The sequence below is a fragment of the Pan paniscus genome, chromosome 23, assembly GCF_029289425.2.
Source record: "Pan paniscus chromosome 23, NHGRI_mPanPan1-v2.0_pri, whole genome shotgun sequence".
NCBI classification, from domain to species: Eukaryota; Metazoa; Chordata; class Mammalia; order Primates; family Hominidae; genus Pan; species Pan paniscus.
The window spans coordinates 20,156,747-20,175,383 of record NC_085927.1 but is presented as its reverse complement, the minus strand read 5'-3'; the positions used below and the strand labels follow the sequence as shown (position 1 = coordinate 20,175,383).

Sequence of the window (18,637 nt, the reverse complement as noted above, 5' to 3'; positions counted from 1 at the left end):
AAGGCCCAGGCTTGACAGGAGAAAAAGGGTGGCCAAATAATATAACTAGGCATCAAGACATTTAACAGAAATAAAGGTTAAAATGTTATGAAAATGAAAGACTGAATTTATAAGGAAGACTTAACAATCCTAAGTGTGTACACATGACAGCTTCAAAATACTTTAAGCAAAAACTGCTCAAGTAGACAGATCTAGAATTACAGCTGGCGATTTTAACATAACTCTCAATACATTGTAGGATGAGTAAAAAATCAGTAAGGACACAGAAGATGTGCATAGTCACAAGCTCCACCAGTTGATCTAACTGACATCTAAAGAACACTGAACCACCGGGCGCCACGGCTCATGCCCGTAATCCCAGCACTTTGAGAGGCCGAGGCGGGCAGATCGCCTGAGGTCAGGAGTTTGAGACCAGCTTGGCCAACGTGGTGAAACCCTGCCTCTATTAAAAATATAAAAAAAATTAGCCAGGCATGGTGGCAGGTGCCTGTAATTCCAGCTCCTCCAGAGGCTGAGGCAGGAGAATCACTTGAACCTGGGAGGCAGAGGCTGCAGTGAGCCGAGATCGCACCACTGCACTCCAGCCTGCTGGGCAACAGAGCGAGACTTCATCTCCAAAAAAAAAAACCAAAAACAAAAACAAAAAATCCCTGAACCAACATCTGCAGAATACACATTCTTTTCAAGTGTACATGGAAATTCACTAAGAAAGTATGTTCTCCAACTATACTATAAATGAATTAGAAATCAGCAACAATAACATACCTATAATATCTCTATGTAGTATAAATTAAAAAACAATACACTTTTAAATAACTCAAGCATCCATGAAAAGAAAAATCACAAGGAAAACTAGATGATATTTTGAATGGAATGAAAATGAAAGCAAAATGTGTTGACTACAACTAAAACTAACGTGGAATGAAGAGATCTAACTCTCTTCTTAAGAAGCAATAAAACAAGAGCAAAGTAAACTGAAAATAAGTTAAAGGGAGGAAAAAAAAGACTGAAAATAAATGAAATAAAAAATGAAAAAAAGAGAAAATAAGTAATACTGAAACAGGCTTGTCCAACCTGAGGGCTGCATGTGGCCCAGGCCAGGTTTGAATGCAGCCCAATACAAATTCATAAACTTTCTTGAAACATTATGAGATGTTTTTTCCTTTTTTTTTTTTTTTTTTGGCTCATCAGCTTATCTTTAGTGTATTCTACGTGTGGCCCAAGACAATTCTCCTTCCACTGTGGCCCAGGGAACCTAAAAGATTGAATACCCCTGTACTAAAAGATCATTAATGATCTAAAATAAGTGATCTTATAAAGAATTGATAAACCTCCAGCTAGACTGACTGATCCAGGAAAAAATAGAAAAAATACAAATTACCAATATGAAGAGACTGCAATACAGATTAGATTCTACGGATATTAAAAGGATATTAAAGGAATATTCTGAAAAATTTTATGCCAATAAATCCAACAACTTGGATAAAATGAAATTTTCCTAAAAGACACAAATTACCAAAACTGACAACAGAAAAATCTGAAAATATCTCTTAAAAAATCTTAGTTCTCCCACAAAAAACTAAAACCAAACCAAACAAAACCCTCTAGGTTCAGATGACTTCACTGGTAAATCCTATCGAACATGTAAAGAAGAAATCATACCGATCTTACACAGCTATTTCCAAAAACAGGGAAGGAGACAGCACTTCCCATCTAATTTTATGACACCCAATATCACCTTGACACTAAAATCAAATAAAGACATTACAAGAAAAGGATACAAAAGTCCAATATCTCCCATCAACACCAATATAGAAATCTTAAAAAAAAAAAAAAAACCTGGAAATCAACTCTAGCAATATCCCAAAGGACAACGCACCACAACCAAGTGGGGTTTATCTCAGGGATGTAAAGTTAGTTTAAAAGTTGAAAATGAAACCAATGTTATTCATTGGCAGAATGAAGAAAGTTGTATAATCATCTCAACAGATACAGAAAGAGACATTTGACAGCATTAAACATCGTTATGATAAAAACTGCAAGAAACAAAGTTTAAAAGGAATGTCCTCATTTTGATAAAGGTTTTCTCTGCAGATCCTACAGACATACCATATGGTGGACCACTGAAAGCTTTCTGCCTAAGCTTGCAAACAATTCAATTATGCCCATTCTCGTGACTTCTGTTCAACACTATGGAAGTCCTGGACAGTATAATAAACTAATAAAAAGCAAGACAAGACAAAAGGATTAGAAAGAAAGAAGTAAAACGATAGTCACAGGAAACATAATTGCAAATTTCTTAGTTTTCTATATAAACAAACCACTAGAAGTAATAAGTGAAACAGACTTAACAGACTACAAAGTCACTATACAAAAATCAATTGCATATCTACATACTGACAGCAAACAACTGGAAAATCAAATTCAAAAGTTCTACTGACAGTAGTGTAAAATTATAAAATACTTAAGAATAAATTTTTAAACAGGCATGCAAGACTGCTACATTGAAAATTATGAAATATTGAGGCCCAATATTAAGATGTTGATTATCCCCCAAATGATGTGGACTCAATACAATTCTCCGAGAAAATCCAACAGGCTTCACTGTAGAAATTAATAAACTAATAGTAAGTACAAAGTTGGAGGACACACACTACCTGATCTCAAGACTTCATGAAATTATAGCAGTCAAGATAAATATATCAAAAGAAAAACAGACAATCGATAGAACAGAGTCCAGAAATAGACCAATACACAGAAAGTTAATTGACTTTTTATGAAGATACGAAACTGGATTAATGGAAAAAGGAAACACCAGTGGTGCTGGCACAAATGGCTATCAAGATGTTAAAAAAAAAAAAAAGTAAATCTTGAAACCAAACTCACACCATGCCAAAAATTAATTTGAGATTAATGACAGATTTAATGTAAAAACTAAAACTATGATGCCTCTAAAAGACAATGTAGAATATTTTCCTGACTTTGGGGTAAGCAAAGATGTCTTAGATCAAAGAGATAAGGCAGTAACCATAAAAGAAAAAAAATAAACTAAGCTTTATAAACATTAAAAGCTTCTGACCATCCTGGCTAAAATGGTGAAACCCTATCGTTACTAAAAACACAAAAAATTAGCTGGGCGTGGTGGCAGGTGCCTGTAGTCCCAGCTACTTGAGAGGCTAAGGCAGGAGAACGGCGTGAACCTGGGAGGTGGAGCTTGCAGTGAACCGATATCGCGCCACTGACCTCCAGCCTGGGTGACAGAACGAGACTCCATCTCAAAAAAAAAAAAAAAAAAAAAAAAAAGAAAAAGCTGTCCATCCAAAAACCATTAAGAAACTGAAAAGGTAAAACTCAGACTGGGAGAAAAGACTGATAACACCATCAACTCTTGGCAAGGATGTAACTGGAGAACTAATTAATTCTTGGTGGGAGGATAAAATAGCACAACCACTTTAGAAAATTTTTGGCAGTTTCTTATATAGTTAAACATTCACCTATCCTTTGACACAGCAATTCCACATCTACATATCTACCCTAGATATTTACCCTAATTTTAGAATTGTTGATTTGCCATTTCAAAAGCAATGATTCTTCCAGAACATTAGCTTTACACCATTCCATATTTTATATATTTTTTAAGCTAACATAATTTATGAAGATTCAAAATGCAACTTGCCAAGTTTTAAAAGAGAAAAAATAGTATGGAAACAGCTAAACGGAAAACAGGCTGGTTAAGTGTGTTTGGGTCAGTTTATTTCTAGTATCATTTACAGGCTACCCTGATATTGTAATTAAAATTTTCATTCATTTCAGAGTTCACAAAATAATGATTTTCCCTGTGAGGATACTTTGTTTAAGAGACAACTGACTTCTACAACAAAAATGCATACATGTTCAAAGAAAATATCTTGTAAAATATATTTGGTTGAATAATATTTACATTAAGCCTTTAAAATTATGTATCAGAATCTGCGGCTATTAAGCAGTCTAATGGTGCCTATTAAGTCAGAGAGTTGTAATTCTTCTCTCCTGTGCTCTGTTCTGATAATGAAGTAAAGGGATCAGTAGCATATACTGTGCTAAAGAATAAATGGAATTTGCAACTGTAGGTAATATTTAAGCACTTTAAGACAAATATGAATACATCATAAATTTCTAACTAGGAAAATATTTTCAATGAGATCTCAAGAAATGTTAACTTTTTTCAGAATAAAGCACTGAAAACTGACTCACCAACATATCAAGCTGGGTTTCTTCATCTTCTTCTCTTTTTCTCTTCTTTTCTTTGCTCTTTTTCTTCTTACTACAGGACATAATTTATATAGATGAGTTTAAGTATATTGATTTGTGTGATAAATAAATATCGTTAAGATTGAAACTTGGAAGTCTTTTAAGTTGTTTCATTTATAAATTATTGATTTAGGAAGACTTACATTGCTATGCCCTCTTAAATACAGTACTGAGAATTTGCTTCAGGCTTTGTACATATTATGTTAAAGTTCAAAGCAGATTGTAGAGCCACACTGCCAGATTTTAAATCCTGATTCTGTCACTTCTTAGCTCTGCAATTTTTGGAAAAGGTACTGAATCTCTCTGTGAGTCAGTTTCCCCACTTAAAAATTAGGATAACAACTCTTAAGGCTATTGTGGGGATTAAGAGGTAATATGTATCTTCACACATTGCTGGTGGAAATGTAAAATGGTGCAGCATCTACAGTAAACAGTTTGGGGTTCCTCAAAAAGTTAAAGAGTTACCATATGACCCAGCAATTTTACTCCTAAGTATGTGTACCCAAGGGAAATGAAAACATACACCCACAAAAATACTTACATAAGAATATTCACACTCGCATTAGTCACAATAGTCAAAAAGGGGAAACAATCTAAATGTTCATCAACTGATGAATGGATGAACAAAATATTACATCCATACAATGGATTACACTACGCAGCCATAAAAAGGAACAAGTGCTACAACAATTATGGACCTCAAGAATGTTATAAGTGAAAGAAGCCAGATACAAAAGGCCAGATGTTGCATGATTTCTTAGGAAATATTCAGAATAGGCAATTTCACATAGATAGCAGACTAGTGGTTGCCAAGGACTAGGAGAGGGGGAAGATCGGATGTGACTGCTTTAATGGGTAGGAAGAGATTTCATTCTGAGATGATGAAAATGCTGAGCAACTAGACAGTGGTGAACCTCTTGAATATATACTAAAAACCACTGACAGTACAAAAGGGTGAATTTTATAATTATGAATTACATCGCAATAAAAAAATGAAAACCCAAGAGCGTTTTGAAAAAAGTTAATGTGCAAAGTGCCTACAACAATTTCTGGGCAGACTGAAAGTGCTATATAAGCATTAATTATGATTATTACGATAATCTTAAGACACTCTTGTCTGCATTTTCATCATAAAGTTTTCAGAAGATAACTCACCACTTCTCACAGGAAATTCAGAGTAAAAATCTCACATTCATTCAGGATGTACCTGCCATTTATTCTGGCATCTTCATGAGGCCAGACTCCTCGAGAGGGTTCTCAAGGGCAGTGGCTTCAGCTCACTCCTTGATACTTTCTTTCCATCTCGCCTAACAATATCAAAACCTCTGTTTATCACAGAGGCCAGGAGGAGATGCTCAATATTTGTATGTACAGTCAACCTCAGGCAAATCTGCCAGTTAAAAAAGAAGCGGGGATATGAATGCACAGGTATTTTTCTCCTAAAGAGCTAATAAATTACCACTACAACCTCCTCCTCATATTTGGCTCAATTTATTTACTGTATGTATGTTCTCTCATTTAATCCTCACAGTCTTCTAAAGGTATAAAAAATGGTCTGAAAGTATAAATGTGTAAACGGAGGTTCAAAGATACTTGATCTCTTAATGAGTAAATGGAAGTTCAGACATATTGACCAATTTGCTACAAATTACAAAATTAGTAAATGACAGAGTGCAGGTTCCAACCCATATCCCTATCAAAGCCCATATACACCTCAACCACTGTGTGATTCATCCTGGTTTCACTCTACATATTAGCTTAGAAAAAAGTTAATAATTTTTCCAGGAAGAGACAATAGAGAAAAGAATAATCCCTAATAAAGGAAGTTATTATAATGAACTACAAGATCAGACTAACACAGACCCACCAGGCAGAGGCCTGGAGAGATGCCTCAGGGGACCCAAACTCGTGGGTACGGGGCCACGGGTCACCCGCCCTTCTATCCTGTTTCCAGGGTCGTCCGCGCGGGAGGCTGCCCCACTCTGCACAGGCGCCAGGAACCGCGGTCCGGCCTCCGTCCAGCCCAGACAGGGTCACAGCGAAGCCTGGGAGGCCACGAAGCCGGCTCTCCGCACCACGGCTTCCACCGGATTCGCGGGGGTGGAGTGCGTCCGAAAAGGACTGAGGAGGCTCCCGCCGGAGCTGCAGGACCCAGCTCTTCACCTCGGTTCCCTTGAGCACAAGCTTGGTAGACTTCACATAAGAGTACTAGGCCATGGCTCCGGGAGACTTCTGCGCGGAGAGGCTGAAGCCAGCTCAGGATGAGTATGTGACCTGGAGCAGCACCACGGCGGGGAAGAACAGAAGTGGAGGCGAAGTAAACACTCCCTGACAGCGTACGTCTGTCCAGAACCCGCCTCCGTCTTCACCCAAACGCTGAATGACTGAGATTTCCACTTCCGAGTTTCTGCCGGCGAGCTATGGCGGCTGCAGAGGGCCGAAAGGTGTCCGCACGCATCTGCTCCCTGGCGCCCTCTCCAGGAGCCCCTGAGGATTCGTGCCTCCCAGAGGTAGGGAAAGCCCGCCCGAGGCGCAGGTGCTGACGGTGGCGGGGCTGTCGGGCGCGCTGTGGAACCGCCTCCCGCTAGAGCTGCGGGCTGGCCAAAGTCCCCGTGGGGGCGGGAAGCGGCTCAGGCTGCCCTCCCTGGCCTGCGGTGGCGCGTCTGGAAGCGCGGGCCACTCGTGCGCGGGTCACTCGGGGCTGTTCCTCGCGCGACTGTGTGTGCAGGAAACAAGCAGGAAATACCCTAAAATAGAATGAAGCGCCATGTTGAGGGCCGCGGACGTCGCGAGTGCTGTGGGAATGTGGGCCGAGGTGGAGAGTTATGGTGGCGCGTGTTACAGGCTCAGGAGTCAGGAAGAAGCCTAATCGTGGAGGCGGCATCTGAGGAGGGTCTTGAACGCTGGGCAGGCTTTTTCCTGATAGAGAAGGAGGAAGCTAGTCCTGTCTGATGGAGGAAACAGGGCAGAGGCGTGGAGGGAGCCGTGCAGCGCTGGTGTGAGGAGCCGCGAGCAGGCCAGGCCTGTAAAGCAGAGTGGTGGGAACCAGGATAGAGAAGGCAAGTCGGGGTCCTGTGGTCGCTGAAGAATTTGAATGAAATCAGTAAACAGGTGAGAGGGATCCATCGCAAGAGCATGGGATGAAACGAGGAGTAGTCCACGGTGATTCCTCTGCAGCGGTGGGTATTATTAATCGCGTATGTGACACCAAAACGGTGAGTATTATTGATAGCGTATGTGACACCAAAACCACCCCACTCAAGCTGTGGCTCTTTCCCTAAAGTAGAAAACAGAGACCAGTTGGGTTCCAAGCATCCACGAAGATCTTATTAAATTCGTGATCCCTGGTGGCACCATGGAGTCAGGATTGGCTCATCTCAAACCTGACTCAGAAACAAAACTATCTCAATGTGCGGAGATGAGCATCCTTACCCGCTATCATAACGTATTTTCTGGTGTTTTCACAGTGCTGCGCTTCCTAATCCCCATTCTAGGGCAATCCACATGCCATGATGCCCAGAGGCATTAACAAAGGAGACACACAGGGGCTCCTCACGTTGGCTTTCCATGGTTTTGATGAAAATCTCAGTTTCCTCATCTCATACAATGTGGTTCATAATAGTATCATTTAGGGTTGAAGAATTAAATGGTACAAATTATATAGTATGCTTATTATAACCTACATGGAAAATGCCTAGGATATGTTAGCTATGCCCATCACCAACATCGTTATATGATGGTAATAATCAGATAGTCAGGAAGGCCGACACCAAGAAAATGGATACATGCTCTGAGGGAATGAATGTGGAGAGATCAGAAGGTCAAGAACAAAGCCATACAACATGTCTGCAGTAAAGGGATAGAGAAAAGAAAGGCTATAAAAGAAGGAATGAAACAGAGTAAAATTATAAAATCAAAGCTAAGGAGAATTTCCAGAAAGGGTAATATCATTTAATATCATAGAAGTTTAGGAGCACAAGATGGAAAAAAGGCCTCTGGGTAACTGACATTGAGGCTGTCTTTAGGGCAGCTCCGTTTCCGATAGAGAAGTAGACACAAAGAGCTTGAAGCAGGGACTAGGTGAAGAAGTTGTTGGCTGGTCGCATGGGGAAATAAATAAGGATGGCATATGCCATATTTCTGGATTTCTTTCTTGCCCAGCCTCTATATATGCATAGAGTTTGGCAAAAACTTACAAAAAATAAAAATGAAACCAATTTCGTTTGTTGACTCAAATACAATGCTTTGTGTTAGAATCAAGATAAATTCATGCCTCTCCCTTCTATTGTCACCGTCAGTTTTGAAATTAAACATCAGCTTTTCTTCTTCATTAAAAATCATTTTCAACTCCTCCCAGGTGTTGGTGGTTTGGGGGAGTTACATAAGCAGTCAGGTCTTGATGAGTAGAGGAGGAGGGAACAAACACTTTCAGCAAAGGCAGAATTCTGAAATTCTGCTCGTATTTTTCTCCAGTAACTTTCCTATGTTTATGAGGTTATTCAGTCAAAATGATCGTAGTGAAATTTTTTTCAAGCTTGACTAATCGTAATCACTGTGGATGTTTGTTTAAAATGTGTATTCCCAGGCCTCTCACCTGCTGATTCTGATTCAGGAGATCACGGATGGGACTCAGAATACACGTGTTTGACAAGTACCACAAGTGTTTCTTATGGTCAGGCAAATTTGGGAATCTAACCAGAAATTTATGTTTTTATGACTGGCAGCTAGAAAAGATTCCTAGAGTCTTTGCTTTTTGAAAATAAAATATTTCTTTTTTAAAAGGAAAATTGTATGACTAGATACAACATTTATACATGTGGCACATGTACTATACTGTGTGCTTTTGTCATATTTACAGTTGAAGATGTGTAAGAACACTCTGAGAAAAATTATATATTAAATGCAAAGAGGGGTAAGTCAGGGTGGGGGAGAAATGGGAAGGTTGTGCTTATTGTTGCTAAAAGGTAGAAAAGCCAGAATGATAGCCTCTAAGGTTGCAAATAGCACATTGTAAGTTGAGGGAACTTCGTAATCATGTCTGAAACCTTTGATATACTGAGTTGTAAACAGTGGCTTTGGACAAGATTTGAGGGAGAAACCAACTATGCTTTAAAGTGTTAATTTAAAAGGCTTTAATTAAAGGAAAGTCTTTATATTTACTTGAGCTAATTTAACTTCAGGACTTTAACAAATTACTAGCCCTTAACCTCTTAAAAATTGTCTTTCATTTCAAATGAAAGTTTAAGGTGGCCTTTATGTTCGATTGGTATACTTGTGCGAAGACTTAACAGCAAGGTACTGTACATTTCTAAATGTTTACTTCTTAATTTTGCTGGAAGAAATATACTACTCAATTGATTATTTTTAAAGCAAAGTAAAACAATTTATTTTGACAAGCGACACTGTATTTTCCCAGTTTTCTGGTGGCAAAGATTAGGCTTAACATCACTAATCATCAGAGAAATGCAGATCAAAACCAAAACGAGATACCATCCTACACCAGTCAGAATAGCTACTATTAAAAAATCAAAAAACAACAGATCTTGGGAGGCTGTGGAGAAAAGGGAACATTTACACATAATTGATGTGAATGTAAATTAGTTCAACCACTATTGAAAGCAGTTTGGAAATTTCTTAGAGAATTTAAAATAGAAATTCCTTTCAAGCCAACAATTCCATTACTGGTATATGACCCAAAGAAAGTCAGTTATTCTACCAAAAAGACATACGCACTTGCATGTTCATCGCAACACTATTCAGAATAGCAAAGATATGGAGTCAGCCTAGGTGCCCATCAACAGTGGATTGGATCAATAAAATGTGGTACATCCACATTAGTATTATTAGGCCATTCTTGCATTGCTATGAAGAAATACCTGAGACTCGGTAATTTATAAGGAAAAGAGATTTAATTGGCTCATAGCTCTGCAGGCTGTACAGGAAGCATGGTGACAGCATCTGCATGGCGCCTGTGGAGTCTCCAGGGAGCTTTTACTCATGATGGAAGGTCAAGAGGGAGTAGGTACATCACATGGCCAGAGCAGGAGCAAGAGAGAATGGGAGTGGGGGTAAGTACCACACACCCTTACACAACCAGATCTTGAAAGAATTCACTATCACAAGGACGGCATCAGGCCATGAGAGATCCACCCCCATGACCCAAACACCTCCTACCAGGCGCCACCTCCAACACTGAGGATTACATTTCACCATGAGATTTATAGGGGCCACCTTCCAAACCATTTCACACACCATGGAATACTATGCAGCCATAAAAATAACAAAATCATGTCCTTTCAAGCAACATGGATGCAGCTGAAGGCCTATCCTAAGTAAATTAATGCAGGAATACAAAACGAAATACCACATGATCTCACTTATAAGTGGGAGCTAAACACTGGGTACTCATGGACATAAAGATGGAAAGAATAAACACCAAGACTACTAGAGGGGAGAAGGAGGAAGGCAAGGTTTGACAAACTAACTATTGGGTAATATGCTCATGTATTAATCTGTTCTCACACTGCTATATAAAACTACCTGAGGCTGGGTAATTTATAAAGAAAAGAGGTTTAACTGACTCACAGTTCCACAGGCTGTACAGGAAGCATGGCTGGGAGGCTTCAGGAAACTTATAATCATGGCAGAAGGTGAAGGGGGAAGCAAGGCACGTTCTACCATGGTGGCAGGAGAACAAATGAGCCAGGGGGGATGTGCCATATGTTGAAACCATCAGATCTCATGAGAACTCACTAACCATCTAAGAACAGTAAGGGGGAAATCTGCTCTCATGAGCTAATCACCTCCCACCAGGTCAGTCCCCCTACATTGGGAATTACAATTCAACATGAGATTTTTGTGGGGACACAGAGTCAAACCATACCAAATCAGCATCTGGATGATGGGATCATTCATACCCCAAAACTCAGCAATATGAGATATACCCATGTAACAAACTGGCACACGTACCCCTGAATGTAAAATAGAAGTTAAAATTATTTTCAAAATAAATTAATTAATGAATAAATAAATATGATTAAATGAAATTAAAATTTTGAATTAAAAACATTTGAGAGTGATTTCAGCTTGACAGTTATGTAAGTTATGTAAATTGAAACAGTGAATTCTGTAGGGTTCGGATCAATTGCACTATCTGTACTAAGTTGATGACCAGTTGTTTGGATGAAAAGAAAAGAGGAGAAACATATAGATCTAACAGGAAAATAATGGACCAGTTTTTATGATAGCAAAAAGAAGAATGGAGGAAACAGGACTGAGGTTATAGTGATTGATAGATATTAATAGATGACTAAGTCAAAAGCCACTGGTTGCAGAAAATATTGATTAATTTTGTTTTATTCCAGTCAGACAAAAAAATCCTATAACCTGCCTCTAGAGAAAACCCTTTTAGCCCTGTAATTATCTTTATTCCAGGCACCATTCCATTCATTAAGTAGTGTATAGGGTGATTAATAAGTGAATTATTCACAGAAGTAAGACAGAATTTTTGAGTATTTCAGGATATTAATAGTATAGTCAATGAACTAAAATAAAATTTGACTAGAGGTGTACACGATCACCATGAATGCCATGTTGGTCTCTTGTTAGATTTGGCAACCTAAAGTTGACAAATTTATTAATAATATAAACGTTCCTTGATGATTAATTTACATTTAGTAGACATGCTCTTTCTTCTTCCTTCCCTTTCTTATTCATTCATTCATTCATTCCTACAGAGCAGTGACTTTCATTCTAAGATTCCCAGAATCCTAAGGAATTCTTGAATGTCATCATAGGGAGCCAGGTGTGAGGATTCCCAAAAGTTGTATTTAATACTTGAAAAATCTCGAAAAGTTATATATTTACACCAGAAAAAGCTATACAAGTTTGAAGTTATATATATATAGTTGAATACTTTTTATTTCTATCCAGAACTAAGTCATTAGAGTTAATAATGTTGATTATTTCATACTGACCTAATGGTTAGCCTTTATATATCATTGATTACTTATTAGTAAAATAAGAACCCCCCCAAAATTACAAAATAAATATATTTTGTGGTTTTTTTCTTAAGGCTTTTGAAACATAAAATCAGAGGAGAGGATTAAAAGTAATCCTTGATTGTTAAAAAGGCAGGGAACTACTAACTTAGAAAATTGTATGAAAACAGCAAGATATATACATGGCCCTCAGACCAGCTGCCTGTTTTAATAAAGTTTTATTGGAGCACATCCATGGATCTACGGTGCTTTCCTGCTACAATGGTAGAGTTGAATGGTTGCTATAGAGACCGTATGGTTTGCAAAGCCTAAAATATTTATCATCTGGTCCTTTATAGCAAAAGTGAACCCAGTTTTAGAACATTCACTTTACAAATTAAGATACAGTGGATGCTGCCTTAACTGACCTCCACTTAACTGATTTACAATCAGCACTTTTTTGTACCCCTGTACAACTTATTGACTGATGTTCACTGCAAACTGAAAGCCTTTGAGCTACTTTTAATGCCTGTACATATCTCCTTCCATCACAGAAATTGTATAGTTTCTAAGAGGAAGCTGTGTTCATTCCTAAATATGTTTACACCATTTGTTCTTGTTCTTGTAGTTATGCAATTTAATTAAATATGATGTTGAGAGGCTGAGACGGGCAGATCACTAGGTCAGGAGATCAAGACCATCCTGGCTAACTTGATGAAACTCCGTCTCTACTGAAAATACAAAAAATTAGCTGTGCGTGGTGGCGGGTGCCTGTACTCCCAGCTACTGGGGAGGCTGAGGCAGGAGAATGGCATGAACCCGGGAGGCGGAGCTTGCGGTGAGCAGAGATCGCACTACTGCACTCCAGCCTGGGTGACGGAGCGAGACTCCGTCTCAAAATAAATAAATAAATAAATATTACGTAAACTGAGAAAATGAGTATAACAAGAGTAGTATTGTTGTTTCTCTGAGAAATAAACTAAATGTGTTGGAAAAATGAGAAACTCAAACAGTTGCTGTCAGCTTAACTGTTGGCAAGACAACTAGAAACAAATGGGAAAAATTGTGTAATCTAGGATTTCAGATTGCTTTACCCCAGTTGTCTTCACAGAAAGTGAACAAGAAATCAATGACAACATATCATTGGCGTAGTTTCCACAAGAAACTCCACTCTGAATCCGTGCAAGGCTTTGACCTTGTCATCAAAATTCTGGCAAATTTATTTACACATGTCTTTTAAATTAAAGTTAAATTTTAAGGACTTACATCTAATACGTCTTATGATTCCTCCATCTAACTTAAATTTGTGATTAATCTGTTTATTACTGGTCCCAATCTGAATGAATAAGGGGATTTCTACCGTTTTTGCTAACCAAAAGTTTACTTTGATGAAGATGGGATTATAAATACAATAATTCAAGTTTAAAGAATTAGAATGGTAATGGTTAATACAATTTAGTATGCCTAAAAATCACTTGAAAAGCTTAATAACAATGTAAATTCTTGTGCCTGAGATTTTGATTCAATAGGTCTAGCATGGGGCATAGGAATCTGTATTTTTAGGAATGATAAAGGAAAATTGCTTAAAATAGGGTAAATTATGACTTACAAATATAAAATGAACACTTGTCTAAGATTTTTGTTTAACTCATTTATTTAATGAGGGAGCCAGTAAGATGTTATACTGAGTTTTATGGAAAATTAAAAGAGCCACACGTATCTAGGCACTAAGGAACACTGAAATAAATTTGCTTGATAGGTTCAAAACTGACTTCTTGATGGAAGGTGGAAAAAGGAAAATTAATTATACTTCCACCAAAATCAATCATTTGCCTATGTATAAACATGAATATTTGCATTACTATCAGTAATCTACAACTAACAGAATTGCTAATAACAAAGAAAACAAAAGGCACAGAGACCCCATAGAAACAGATAACTCAGGTTATTCTAGACAAGGCTGAGGTTTCCATTAAAGACACTCGGTGGTAATTTCGTTGGTCCATCTTAAAATCTTTCCATTTTCTCCTGAAACAAATTGCTCAAGCAATTCAAATACAATGAATGTGGTCAGTGGGTCACACCTGGAGAAATCATTTTCTAACCTGTAATCAAGACTGTTGAATTACTCCCTTCACTGGAAAGAATAAAATATTACCACATAAATTTGTATTATGATAATGGCCCACTATGAATGCTTTGGTGTTCTTAATTTTCTTAAGATTTATTAATATTTCTGAAGTAACTACTGCATGCCAAGCAATATATCTTCTAATTTAATCTTTCATTGACTTTTACTTTCACTTCAATTGAGCTACTCACTTTCATGGCTATAAACTTAACTTTTCAATAACTTAAAAATTGATTTCTAATGTTATAAACTTTAATGTTCCACTCTGTGACATGCTCTTTCAGACTCTCTCTTCCTTACTGCCAATTCACCTTCTCTTCTATCTCTTCCAGTGCCTCAGTATCTTGACTCTTCCATTTTCTTTTTTCTTTTCTTTTATTAAGTGGATACATGATAATTTCACATGTTGATGGGGTACAATGTGGTATTTTGATACATGACACATTGTTAAAACCTCTCCTCCCTATCTTTCCCAGTCTGGTAACCACTCTTCTACTTTTTATTAGATCGGTGTTTGTAGATTTCACATATAAATGAGATCATGTGATATTTGTCTTACTGTAGTTAGCTTATTTCACTTACCACAATGTCGTCTATGCTCATTCATGTTGTCACAAGTGATACGATTTTACCCTTTATTATGGCCAAATGTGCATATGATATAGTTTGGATATTTGTCCTGACCCTTATCTCATGTTATATTGTAATCCCCACTGTTAGAGATGGGGCCTGGTAGGGGGTGTTTGGGTCATGGAGGTGGATCCCTCATGGCTTGGTGCTATCCTCATGATAGTGAACGAGTTCCCAAGCTTCCTGACTAGTCAAGCAGATGTTGGCATTATGCTCCCTGTACAGCCCATGGAACCAGGAGCCAATTATGTCTCTTTTCTTATAAATTATCCAATCTCAGGTATTTCTTTATTCTTGCAATGCAAGAATGACCAAATACAGCATATATGCCACATTTTCTTTCTCCATTCATTCATTGATGGACACTTAGGTTAATTCTAGGCTATTGTGAATAGTGCTATAATAAACATGAGAGTCCAGAAATCTCTTTGACATACTGATTTAATATTCTTTGAATATATACCCAGTAGTGGGATTGCTGGATTTTATGATAAGTCTATTTTTAATGTTTTTGGAAGTTATATTGTTTTCCATAACAATTGCTCTAATTTACATTTCCACCAACAGTGTATGAACATTCCCCTTTCTTCACATCCTTGCCAGCGTTTGTTATTTTTTGACTTTTTCATAAAAAGCATTCTAAGCAGTGTGAGATGATATCTCACTGTGGATTTGACTTCCATTTCTCTGATTATTAGTGATGGTGGGCATTTTTTCATATACCTGTTGGTGATTTTTTTGTCTTATTTGGAGAAATGTCTATTCAACTGTCTTGACTATTTTCTAATCCAATTATTTGTATTTTTGCTATTGAGTTGTTTGAGTTTTCTATAAATTTGGGATATTAACCCCTTATGAAGTGAATAGTTTGCAGATATTTTCTCCTGTTTTGTAGGTTGTCTCTTCACTCTCATGATTGTTTCCTATGCAGTGCAGAAGTTTTTATTTGGTGTAATCTCATTTGTTTATTTTTGCCTTTGTCGTGCATGGATTTTGATGTCTTTTCTAAAAATTCCTTGCCCAGACCAATGACATATAACATTTCACCTATGTTTTCTTCTACTAGTTTCATAGTTTGGGGTCTTACATTTAAATATTTAATTTATTTTGAATTGATTTTTGTATATGATGAGAGATAGGGGTCTACTTTCATTCTTTAGTATGTGGATATGCACTTTTCCCAGCACCATTTGTTGAAAAGACTGTCTTTTCCCAATTGAATGTTTGCACCTTTGTCAAAAATAAGTTGCATGTAAATATGTGGATTTATGCCTGGGCTCTCTATTTTTGTTCCACTGGTCTACGTACCTTTTTTATGCCAATACCATGCTGTTTTAGTTCAGATAGCTTTGTAATATATTTTGAAATTAGATAGTGTAATACCTCTAACATTGCTCTTTTTGCTTAAGATTTATTTGGCTATTTGGGGTGTTTTGTAGTTTCACATGGATTTTAAGATATTTTTTAATATCTGTGAAGAATGAAATTGGAAATTTGATAGAGATTATATTGGATTTATAGATTGATTTGAGTAGTATGGTCATTTCAACAATATTAATTCTTCTAGTCCATGAACATGGGATATCTTTCTATTTATTTTAATTTTTTAAATTGCTTTTATCAATGTTTAATAATTTTCATCTTTCTGTGGCTTAATTTACTTGTAGGTATTTTGTTTTTTTAATAGCTATTTTAAATGGGATTATTTTCTTGATTCCTTTTTCAGATAGTCTGCTATTGATGTATAGAGATGTTACCAATTTTTTATGTAGATTTTGTATCCTGAAACCTTATTGTATTCATTTACTATTTCTGATTCTCAGTGGCGTATTTAGGGTTTTTTACCTATATGATCATGTCGTCTGCAAAGAGGGACAATTTGACTTTTTTTTTCCAATTTGGATGCCTTTTATTTCTTTATCTTACCTAATTGTTATGACTAGGACTTCCAGTACTATGTTGAAAAAAGTGATTAAAGTGAACATCCTTGTCTTGTTCCAGATCCTAGAGGTAAAGCTCTCAAGTTTTCACCATTCAGTACAATGTTGCCTGTGGGTTATCACATATGGTCTTTATTTTATTATGTTCTTTTATAACTAATTTGTTAAAAGGTTTTATCATAAAAGGATGTCTAATCTTGTCAAATGCTTTTTCTGCATCTATTGAAATGATTATATGTTTTTTATCCTTCTTTGTTTAATGTTATGTATCACATTTTATTGATTTACATGTATTAGACTATCCTTACCTCCCCGGGTAAATACCACTTGATTATGGTGAATAATCTTTTTAATGTGCTTTTGAATTATCATTGCTAGAACTGCTGACTTTGAATGTTTGCATCTATGTTTATCAATGATATTGGCCTGGAGTTTTCTTTTATTTGCTGTGCTTGTCTCATTTTGGAATCAGGAAATGCTGTCTTCATAGAATGAGTTTGGAAGAGTTCCCTCCTTTTCATTTTTTTGAAATAGTTTGTAAATAATTTGTATAAGTTTTTTAAATGTTTTGTAGAATTTGTCAGCGAAAACCACCAAGTCGTGAACTTTTCTTTCTTCCTCTATTTTTTAAGAGACAGGGTCTCACTCTATCACTGAGGCTGGCATACAGTGGTGCAGTCATAGCTGACTGCAGCCTCAAACTCCTGGTCTTAAGTGATCCTCCTGCCTCAGCCTCCTGAGTACAAGTACACACCACTATATCTGGGGAATTTTTATTTTTATTTTTAGAGATGGAGTCTCATTGTGTTGCCCAGGCTAATCTTGAACTCCTGGCCTCTAGTGATTCTCCTGCCTTGGGCTCCTAAACTGTGACAATACAGATGTGAGCTACTGTGTGAAGTCTTTTGGATTTTCCTTGACTGAGAGCCTAAATCACTCCTTCAATCTCATTATTTGTCATTGGTGTGTTCACATTTTCTACTTCTTCTTTCTTCAATTTTGATGGGTTATATGTGTCCAGAGCATACGTATTTCTTCTAAGCTTTTCAATTTATTGGCATATAATTGTTTGTAGTACTTACGATTCCTTATATTTCTCTAGAGTCTATCATAGTATATCCTTTTTCATCTCTGATTTTATGTGAATTTTCTCTTTTTTTCTTAGTCTGACAAAACATTTGTCAATTTTACCTTTTCAAAAAAGATTCCTTCATTTAATTAGTCGTTTGTATTTTTTGTCTTCATTTATTATATTTGTGCTCTGACCTTTATATTCTTTTGCTAATTTGGGTCTTAGTTTGTTCTTGATTTTATGGTTCCTTGAAATACATTGTTAGATGCTTTATTCATTATCTTTCTTCTTTATTGATGTCGAAATGTATTGCTATAAACTTCCCTCTAAGAACTGTTTTGCTGTATTTCATAAGTTTTCATATGTTCTGATTTCATTTTTATTTGTCTTAAGATGTTTTAAAATTAAATTTTTTTCATTGACCCATTGGTTGTTTAGGGATATGTTGTTTAATTTGTATGTATTTGCACAATTTCTGAAGTTCCTCCTGTTGTTTATGTCTAGCTTTATTCCATATGGTCAAAAAAACACGTGATATGGTTTGATTTTTTGATTAGCTAAGACTTGTTTTGTGCTGTAACATATCTATCATGGA

The 18,637-nt window shown here is 36.8% G+C and overlaps 1 pseudogene; it reads right to left on the bottom strand.

The window, feature by feature from the left end:
* LOC129395169 (protein FRG1-like) overlaps nucleotides 1-277 on the bottom strand; it is a 40,631-nt pseudogene extending 40,354 nt beyond the window's left edge.
* Between the last annotated feature and the right edge of the window lie 18,360 nt (nucleotides 278-18,637).